Genomic DNA, 10,505 nt, shown 5'->3' with positions numbered 1-10,505 from the left:
TCATATTCAGTTTTTCAATAAATTTCGTGCTCATTAGCGTCTCTGTGCAGCATGAAAAATCTGTGCAGCAAAAAAAGATGGTTTTCCGCCTTGTCACGAGCTCACCACAGAAAAAAAAAGAGTCCCCATGAGGAATTCGAGCGTAGGCCTGCGCATTCCGTGTTGCATAGGGGCGCAGGAGGAGTTATCCGGAGGAAGTAGGATGTATTAGAATGGAAAGGGATGAAATTATTGCTTTTTCTTGTAGTATTTTCACTAAACCCTTATCGTGTACAACTCCGTTGTGTAATTAAAGTGAAGGAAGTTGTGTTCTAACAACAGAATCTTTAGAGACCTGTCCTTCAGATTAGCAACAATTGGCGGATTAGGATACATTTGCGCCAGGTTATTGTTGCTTGAAATAAGGTGCCAGTGTTTCATAAGAATCTTTTTGAGATTCTTCTAAGCAGGGTTGAAAGTCCTAATAAATACCAAAATCTTTTTAGATGATTTCGGTTTGTTTTTCAAAGCCGTGTTACGTGATGAGAATTGTGCATTGGGTAAGACCTTTTCGACAAGGTCCTGAGGGTAGCCTCGTTCTACAAGGCAAGTCAACAAATTCTTTCTTCTTTAACTCAAAAGATTCTTTAACCGAGTTTGTTCTTAATAAGCGCAGTGCCTCTCATTTTACAAAACTCTTCTTAGCACTGAGAAGGTGGCGTAAAGAGAAGTGTGTATATTAGAACGTTTCTGTGGGCTCGCATTATGTCTAAACATCAAGGATTTTCCTATCGGTAAATCTCTGTCCTATAAAAACTTCAGTATCGAGGAAAAAATGTTTTCTGATGAAATTTCGTGCGTGAATCTAAAAATGGCGTAAAATGAGTCAGCGAAATCAATGAAGTTGTTGCTTTCGGTTTCGGGAATGGTTCACACACAAAAGATATCATCAATGTATCTTTTACAAAGAAATGATTTATGTGACTTGCAGCTCGTTAGTAGTTGTTTCTCAATGTGAGCCATGAATATGACTGCAAAAGCTACCGTCATTTTTGTTCCCATAGCTATTGCGAGTGTTTGTAAAGAGTGTTAATCGTTGAATTTCAAAGAGTTTTCTTTGAGAATCAACCTCATAAGGTCTCCCAAAAATGTTGTTTGGATTGGAGGTATTTTTAAGAATAAAATTGGTCATTGAGTTCCTTAACTGACCAATATCCAGCTATCTTGACCTCACATTTGGTCAGTAACGCAGATATATACTTACGCTTTATTTCAATCATTGCAGTCTCTCGAGCACCTTCGTTACCAACCAATGCTGGGAGTTCATTAAGCCCCGTAGAGAAAGTAACATCTAACTCCATAACATATATCATTGGTATCGTTGTCGCTGTGATGCTCCTCGTTCTAATTGCTGTGGCTTTTTACTGTTACTGGAGGAAACAAAATCGGCATGGAGGAAACCAGGCCTATGACCCTCAAGGTAAGAAAAAAAAAATTTTTTTCGAGGTCAGATCGTCAGGTTGAGCGAAGTCTCAAAAGGGATTGCCATCAGAAAAAAGATTAGGGCTCTTATGCCAAACAGAACGGCGACAATAACGAGAAAAGCTGAGAAAGTTGCGAATCAAACGATTTAATGAGGAGGAAAATAGCACCCCACGTGAGTTTTTTTAAAACACTTCGTAGATTTCCTAATTCTCATCTGCTTAGAGGGAAAAAGACAAAAGACAAATTTTGCGTAGTCCGCGAACGCGAATCCTGACAGCAAATATTATGCATGTTTACCTGTTACTCGTTGACACCTACACATGTTACGCTCGAAGAGGAGATCGGACGCAATTTAAAACTGTAGGATGTCGCGATGTTGACAGAATGCTGATTTGAGTTCTGCTTCCTGATTGACTGAGAGGATTACGCAAGTTTTCTCGACCAAATAGTCATCAACGAGATTCTGACTCTCAGGGCAGTAGTGGCTCGTTACCGGGCGTCAGGGTAAGCAACGGAAAAAGTAAGTATGTCTTAAATAGGGAAGAATTCGATCTGTGTTCAAAATAATCCTTAAGGAGTTAGAAGAAGCGCGCGTGGCCGCGTGACACTTTCGTGACGATTCGCTCTGTGTGTGGTGTGACATCTTTGAACTTGACAATTTTTAGTTGATTATTTTCCATAGTTCAGATATTTTTTTGTCCAAGGCCTGTTGCTATTTAGCATTTCCGGAAATCCTATTCATGATCGAAGTAATTTTCACACTTTGCATTAGTTCTAACTGGATATTACAATATGTGTGAAACTAAAGGATTGTTGAAGAACGCATGGGCATCATCCACAATCCAGAACATCTGCAGACATATTTGAATAAAGAAGGACTAAGGAAGAACCGAGAATGGAAATTATTACAAAACTAAGTTATAGTTCACGCTAGATTTAATGTGAAAAAACAATAATTCAACAGTCTATTCCGACAGAGTCATGTATAATCGTATCATGACTTTGACACAGAATAGGTTTAAAATTTTTTTTTTCACATAAAATGGGCAGCTGGATCAAGAAATTTGTTCAACTCGCTGTATGCCTAATCGATGGTCTCTTTTAAAATCAGAGCGTCTTTCCATTTTAAATTCTTGGTTTCTTTTATGATGCATACTTTCAATACTTTCTACCTTTTTCTTTTGTTTTTGTTTTTTTGTCTTTTATGTTGTTTTGTTTTGCTTTTGTTTATTTTTCACTTCTCACTGTTTGGTTCCTTTCTTTCGGCAAGTTCTTTGTCTCGGCTCGCTACCATTTTCTCGTTGTCAACCCTTTTACTCTCAGAAAAGATTAACATGAAATTTCTCCCTATCTCTAATATCTCTACATCATCCAGCAAACAGGTCATGAGAATTCTGAAACTTATCGAGTAGATTTTTTTATCCCCATCTAACACCAAATTCTCAAAACTAATAACAAGGAAATCTGTTACAGCTAGAGGGAAGAATTGACAAAAGGATTTTGGGAGTTAAAGGGTTAAAACTTACCTTCACCACTAAACACTGCAATTCTCTGAGGCGGGGCGAGGAATAAAAACTGCTTCATTGAGCAACAGCAAAAATTGAATTATGCCCCGGCCACAGCTCCACCGATTACAAAAAAATGACGGTCTCTTGGTGTTTAGTTTAATGAGAAAACACGAGAAACCAAGGTGGAGATTAAAACTCCTTAACTTCGAACATGTACCGCTGACCTACGGAGTGGTGCCAACCTTCGGATTTTCGAAGTGGAAGTCGTTTTTTTTATTTGAACTCCACGCTAGAGACTGGACCTTGTGTCATTTATTGATATTTAACGGAAACGAACCTTAACCCTTCCAAGGCGAAGGCTAACCGTAGCATGTCTCACCCCTCTCCCCCTGAAGTCTGCAAATTACCTAAGCTAATCTCATAACTGTATGGGCACCTGCGACCTCTCCTCAGACCTCCTGTATCTACCAGCAAAATGGTACTTTTTGTAAGTCTCAGAATATGATAATAATATTTTTGATTTTTCTACCACAGGTAAAACGTTGGTTCGGGACCTTCCCGCTCATGTTTTCATCGAACTTGGAAAGTTTTTAAACCCCAAGTCAAGCAAAAACTGGGTGACACTTGCGGGATACCTCGAGTTTACTACGAATGAGATAAAAAACTTTGAACTTGAGGTCAACGAGGCTACTCAAAACGTGCTTTATCAATGGGGACAAAAAGATAGTTCCACTGTGGATTTCCTTATCAATGTATTGAAGAAAATGAAGAGGGATGACTGCGTGCAAGTTCTTAAGCCGTGGGATAATTGATGAAGCAGAAGGAACTGTACGTGAAAGCGAGGAGAAAAGGCGTTTCTCTCAGGTAGTCGCCCGAAGGTGGAGCTCTCTACTATCGAGATGGATTAAGCGGAAAACTTGAGTTGGACAATGTTAAATGGACGCAGAGTCTTGGATCGTGAATGAAAGGTTATTAAGTCGTTTGTTTTGTTCGTGTTGTAATTAAGGTAGGTGTTGTTGTTCCTTTTTTTTCCATGAGCGGTTTCCGATGGTGTAAAAGATGTCTGTGCGCGAGAGGAAGTCACAAAGCGAAACTTTAACACGAGCGCCTCCCCGCCGACGCGGGTGGTAAAATCTTTTAAGGCCGATTTACGCCGTACGACTTTGTCGCGTGCAACAAGCCCACGACAGGCCTACGAAACGAATTATTTCGTCTAAATCAAACCTGCAACTCGCTTACGACTGTCGCATACGTCTCAAAAATGTCGTAGGATTTTAAAACATGTTCTGAAAAACATTTTTTAACCGCTGCGACAACCGTAGCCGAAATCGATGAATATGAATTATATTGTGAAAAATTTCTACTGAGTAGGGGGAGGAAAGTGAAGTTTTCTTGCATCATAATCACGGACGAAGTTGCTGCTGTTCGTTAGTTGTCGAATACAGAGCAAAGTAAGTTGTCGAATACAAAGCGAAGATAACTCTTTCCGAAGAGGAGGCAGAAATTAATTTCGCTTAGGAGTGAAGAAGAATTCCTTTTCGAAAGCCGGCAAGTTTTTGTGAGAGTGAGAGGAATTTTTTACGCGATTTTGGCTTGTGCACGTGCAAAAGGCCCCAAGGGAGTATGCAGTGTTGCAAGCTTGTTGCATGCGTCATAGTTGCACCGTTAGACGTGAGGCAGAAATAAGAGAAAAATGGCGCCTTACGAAGAGATGAGACAATTTTCATTCACATTGAGCAAGATACCTGCTCATCTTTTTCACGGGCCTTAGATCTGCAGATTGCCGGATAAATGTGATGGCAGTGAGAAGACTAGAGCAATAATGATGTAGGATAGATATATATAGTATTCAAAGTTGTTACAGTTCAGAAATTTTTCTTGCTCAAACTTACGTTTCTCCTCAATGAGGCTGCTCATCAATTTATTTGTTTACCCATCAGTAAACTTCTTCCTGGACTCTTTTCGTGTGTAAGATGAATGAAGCACAGCAGGTTTTAATAGTGTCGGCACAGTTCTCTGATGTTACTGAGAGACTGATTCTACGACGTAATATTTCCTAATTTGTGTTTTATGGAATATTTCGACGTTCGACGACATTTGTTTCCATGGCATTGGATGTCGGGAAATTGAGCTAAGTTTTGCATATTGCAAATTCGTTTAATTGCGTTGAAGCTGTATAGGGGACGCTGACGTTCTGTCTGGGCGGAGATTTGATTTTGAAATCAAACTATAACAATTTCGTTCTAAGGCTCTCTATACTCATTTGGTTGAGGTTTTGGGAACGAAAGTGGGACAGTGCCGGTGGGAATTGACAAATGCCTTTATAAGGAGAACCGTATGTTTGTTCAAGAAAAATGCAGTTGTATATAAAAAGAATTACAGTTTATACTGTAGTTGGTAATGTAGATATACATACGTTGTATGCATTCGATTCGCCTTTGAAATATCATGTCAGTCACTTTAAAACACTAAAGTTCGTGTCTATGCGAAAGGCTCTAAAAAACACGGATCTAAGTAAAACATGCACGTGCGTCTCACTAACCGAGTTTGAGGTTTGTACTTGAGTTACGGACCAAGTTTTTTCTGTTCAGATTTATGGCCCAATGCAAGGAAGATCAAAGTGCGCGTGCCATAAATCCGAGAGAAAAACGAGTTTCTGTAACTTACAGGAAGGACCTGGAAAACGAGGTTTTAGTACGATATTTATCATATCTCTGGGTTCAAAAAGAAAGGAAAGATTTCAATTCACGCAGACATTTGAATTTAGTGGGCCGTGTAGTGAAAAACGACCTGCCTAAATTGACCAATGATAACGCACGTACGAACAAAGTTACATGATAAAATAATTTATACCATGCTATGCAATTCGCGATCGCCTATCACAAAATTGAACAGTGTAGGTCAAAAGAGTTTGAGATATAAATGATAATGAAGACAACGTAGAGATCAAGCAAGATTTTAATACAGAACCAGTCATTAGTTATCGCCTGAGGGGAGGGGGTGGATGATTATGATGGGGAGATCACATGGTTTTCAGGGGGGAACAGAGAGGGAACCAGTCGTCGCCGACATAGTATAAAGGGGGGTATAGGAAATTGACTACAGAACAAAAATCCCCCTCCCCCCACACGCCCAGACGATAAATAATGTCCGGTCAATAAGAAAGTTCTATTGAAAGTGGTAAGAATTGAAATTAAAATGAAAATAGGGTCTAATCAAGACAAGAAAATGAAACCAGTTTTAAGGTAATGGAAAAGAGAGTCATAGTTATAGATGTAAAGTTCCAAAGGACGTTTATTTTTGTACAGCGAATTCGGAGTGTAATATGTGGTTGCATAAAAAAGGGACGTATGAATATTTTTGGTGGATCGATGAATCTTTTGTAAAAGAGTTTTGTTTAATGTTTGATTCTTAACTAAGAGAAAGGCTTTTGAAGAGAGTACCTTTTTATTGATAGGACAGCGATTTGAAATTTCAATTAAATAAAAGTCAGACAAAATGACACCAAGTATTCTGATTGTTATGACAAGAGAACACAACTTTTTCACTCAACCCTCCCGCGCTCTGACTGCACAATGTCTGTCGCTCGTTTGCGTTTTCATCTCATGTTGGGTGTCTAGGTAAAAATATATCTTCCACTGTAACAATTCTATAAGGACGGCGGAGCTTGGGGACGTAGGGGGGGAGGAGGAGGGGGGGGCTAGACAAAAGTCTGCTTTAGTAAAGGTACGTACCAAAAATAAAGTAGAAAGGAAAAGAAAACGAAGCCTGTCAATCAAAGCGATCGCTCAAATCGCCACAAGCCCGAACACGCAAGCGACTCGAAAGCAAATTTAAATTGATTTGGTTTTATTAGATGAACCATTTAATATAACTTGGCCACCGCAAAGAGTTTCTAAGCTAACATTTGGAATGTTAGCCCCTGAGTACTAACGCTCAAAATGCCTTCTTTTGAAACTTTTACAGTGATCAATTCACATTTTTAATTCAGTTAACAAAACCAAATCATCTTGTTATATCCCCCACCGACGCAGCACCACAGTTTCTTTGGAAACTTGCTCCCGCTCCTCGAGTCACTCGCGGGATGATAGCATATATACCCCTTTATGTAAACTTGACTTCCACTCAAGGGTGTATCAGGGGTTTGGCGCATGCGTGTGTGTGTGTGTGTGGAGGCGAGTAAGGAGGAGGGGGATGTCAGAGGAGAATGTGCACCAGATGAACGGTTTGATGACGGTGGGAGAGGGGTAGGAAGAATTTTGACCCCCTCTTTCTAAAATTGACCTCCCCTCCTGAATGCATGTTTGGGAAGAGAAGGGTGGGGACGAAAGGAGCGTGCGGAAAAATTGATAGTTTTAGGGTAGGACTCCTCCTCCTGCCCTTTTTGATTAATTCACGATCTTTTTTTTATTATACATCGATAGCTCTTCAGACGTGCATGACTTATGCTTGGTGTTTCGTTTTTGCGTATTTAATTTGCTTATAATACTTTCCAAGGGTTCTCTGCGTATAATGGCGGACGGTGTTCGAGCTTCGAGTAAAAGAACCCGTGGTTTGTATGTGCAGATAAACAACGCTTCCTCTTCAGATCTTGTTTAGGGAGGGAAAAACACTGATAAAATAACGGATTACGGCGGGCTCAAGACATCGCGTTTTTTTGTACTTTTCTGGGGCTTTAAAAATGGCGTAGCATTGAGGATTCTTAGGTAGTATTTGGGCTGTTTTTCGTCCAAGTTTGGAACCAATTTAGTGGCTTGAATGATTCCTACTTTTGCATCATAGACGAAGTTTAGCAAGTAAACAAAACAATTCGATCTGGAAGAATATTCCTGTAAACCTGCGAAGTGGGGTAATTTTGGACATTTTATGCTCCCTTTGGACTGTTAATAAGAAAATGTAAGGCGGAGTGCGAGGATTTACGCGTACACAGAAATCACTTCGGGAACCACTTAAACACACGTAAAAGCACATAGAATATGCAGCGAAAGATTGTACTAAAAGTCGACTTCATTTTGTGATCTGGAAGAAACTTTCACCTCCAGCGGTTGTAACATAGGAGCAATTATTAAAAGCAGGTTAGTTGACATTACACTGTTTCCCTTGTTATGAATTTTGCGACACGCTTGTAACGTAAGACCGAGTTCGTCATCGATGCGCTTGCGTGGCAGCCATGTTCTCAAGGATCTCTTGACATGACATCGTACTCAAGTAGTAAAGAAGAAATGGAAGTTGCGAGTACGGTTCAGCCCTTCAAAGAAGAACCGCGTACATCAAACAAAGATTTCGACAAAGACTCACAAAGGGACAAAGACGTTTTCTCGCCTGTGGTGTTAAGGTCAAGATTAGAACGAAAAAGATTTTCACCGAGAAGTCATCGGGCAGTTTTACTGCGAGTTGCTTCTTTTCTCTGACATTGCAAAGGTAAAGGCTATCGTCTTCGAGCCGGTCAAATGGAAAACGAGTGAGTTTATAGCCATCTGATTCAAGTTTATCTCAAATAAGGATTTCAATATATAGAGAAAGACTATTTTAGTTTAAGCGTAGCATTGCTACATGACCCATTTCGCTCACTGGCAAATAACCGACATTAGAGTTGTAAATGAATACTTCGTATGCACCTACTTTCACACAGCACTTGGATTCGCTACTATCAGAGTCAATAATATTTTTATTTCACAATTCATCGCGTTGCAGTGCTGTTATCACAATTACATTGCTATTTTTGCAACTTTTAGTTTCTTGAGGGCAGAGGGGAAATGATGGCCTGTGTGGTGGATTTTTGGAAACCTAGGTTGGGAGAATACAAGGCCCCTTCGAGCTTGAGTTTATACCAGTATCCGCCAGAGGTTTTGCACTGTTCAGGCAACAGAATATCGGTCACCTTAGGAAAAGACTTGACCTTTATAACAAATGTATTTCTGTTGTTAAAATGCGATTGAAACTACAACAAGTGGGATTTTGAAACGATCAGAAAGGCGCAAATGTAGACAAAGAGTATGAGTACATCTAAAGCACATGAAATAAACAACATTAAGAAGCTCACCATTCTTCGCTTGCGAAATGTCAGCCGAAAAGATTGTGGAATAATCGTGTCCGATGTGGAATAGGCCTCTTAATTAGCATTCTTTTCAGCTGAATTCATTGGCAATCTAAGTTCCCCAGATTTGACCAGTGGTATGTGTTCGTAACAGCCGTCTTCGAAGACGAGATGGAGCATGAGGCCGACGACTTTGAAGAGTAAAATCTCCTCCATGAAGACGATCGAAACGCGTCCATTTTGGTTATACAGCAACATCCTTTGGAAAGTATTGTATAGAAATATTTGTTGTATGTGTATCATTCTTGTAGCTAACATCATTTAGCGCTCCGGCCACGCAATACGTTTGTCCTCTCTTCTTGATTTCTCCTTTCTCCACCAAAGTTTCTTCACAGTTTTTTATGTCACAGCTACGTAACATAATCGTTTTGGCCGCGCAGTTTTGACTCAGATATGCAAATGAGTCACTCACTGACTAAGATGTAGACACTGGTTATTTGTCCTCCTGAACTCGCTGGAGCACGAAACCACATTGGCGCATGACGTTAGTAAGGCTTTATTACATACAAAGCAAATATGCTTGAAATATCCCCTTGCAAGTGAAAAAAAAAGGGTATCGAACTCGGGCACAAACCTAATACTGTGAAACACTTCGATTGTTTATGGTCTGATGTCAGACAAGAACCGTGAATAAATTCAATTATCCTATTATCTTATTTAATTATTATTGGCGACTGAATCGATCGGTAGTGGACGAAAATAATCCTGTGTTTTTCTGACAAAAAAGGAAACTTGTGGAATTCACTGCCGCACGTGTTTATTTCCAATGAGACAAAAATATTGCGATCGCCTAAAATGCCTTCTGAGGTAATTTGTTCCGAGGCAGAAAACCTAAAGAGTTTTGTTATCAGATGCACGCGGGAGTCAACCCTTTAACTCCCATGAGTAACCAAGACAGAATTTCTCCTTATAATATCCGATACAATATCAACCAGATAAGTAGTGAGAATAAAGAGAAATATCAATTTGGGGATAATTAGTTGATTCAATACTAAATTCTCTGAACTAACATCATAAGAATTCTATGGTTGACAGTAGGAGAATTACAAATTTGATCTGGGAGTTAGAGGATTAAGGCTGTAAACAAAGACTGTTACGCTGCAATTCAACCATTTCTTGAGCAGCTGAGGCGGAAAGTGACATATGAATGGAAAATAGAAAAATTTGGCTTGTGCAGGCGAAGAAAGACTTGGATTACAGCGTCTAAATTTGACAAATTCTGCGAACAGAAATTCGATAAACGCAGGATGCTATTTTGTGCTGTTTCTAAAGACTATAAATGCGTTTATTTCTCAGCGGAGTTGATGGTTACCATGCTCGGCTTTTGAGATAAGAGCAACCTTGCATTGCCGCAAGAAATATAATTACAGGTTCACAACCATATTTCATTGCTAGATGAAGAACTCTATGCACGAGTTGGACATAGGTATTCTCTG

General features: G+C 39.7%; 1 pseudogene; it reads left to right on the top strand.

Annotated features, from left to right (window-relative positions):
• LOC136281636 (uncharacterized) overlaps positions 1–3,784 on the top strand; it is an 8,060-nt pseudogene extending 4,276 nt beyond the window's left edge.
• The last annotated feature ends 6,721 nt before the right edge of the window (positions 3,785–10,505 follow it).

This window comes from Pocillopora verrucosa, chromosome 6, assembly GCF_036669915.1.
Source record: "Pocillopora verrucosa isolate sample1 chromosome 6, ASM3666991v2, whole genome shotgun sequence".
NCBI classification, from domain to species: domain Eukaryota; kingdom Metazoa; phylum Cnidaria; class Anthozoa; order Scleractinia; family Pocilloporidae; genus Pocillopora; species Pocillopora verrucosa.
This window is presented reverse-complemented; position numbering and strand designations above follow the sequence as displayed.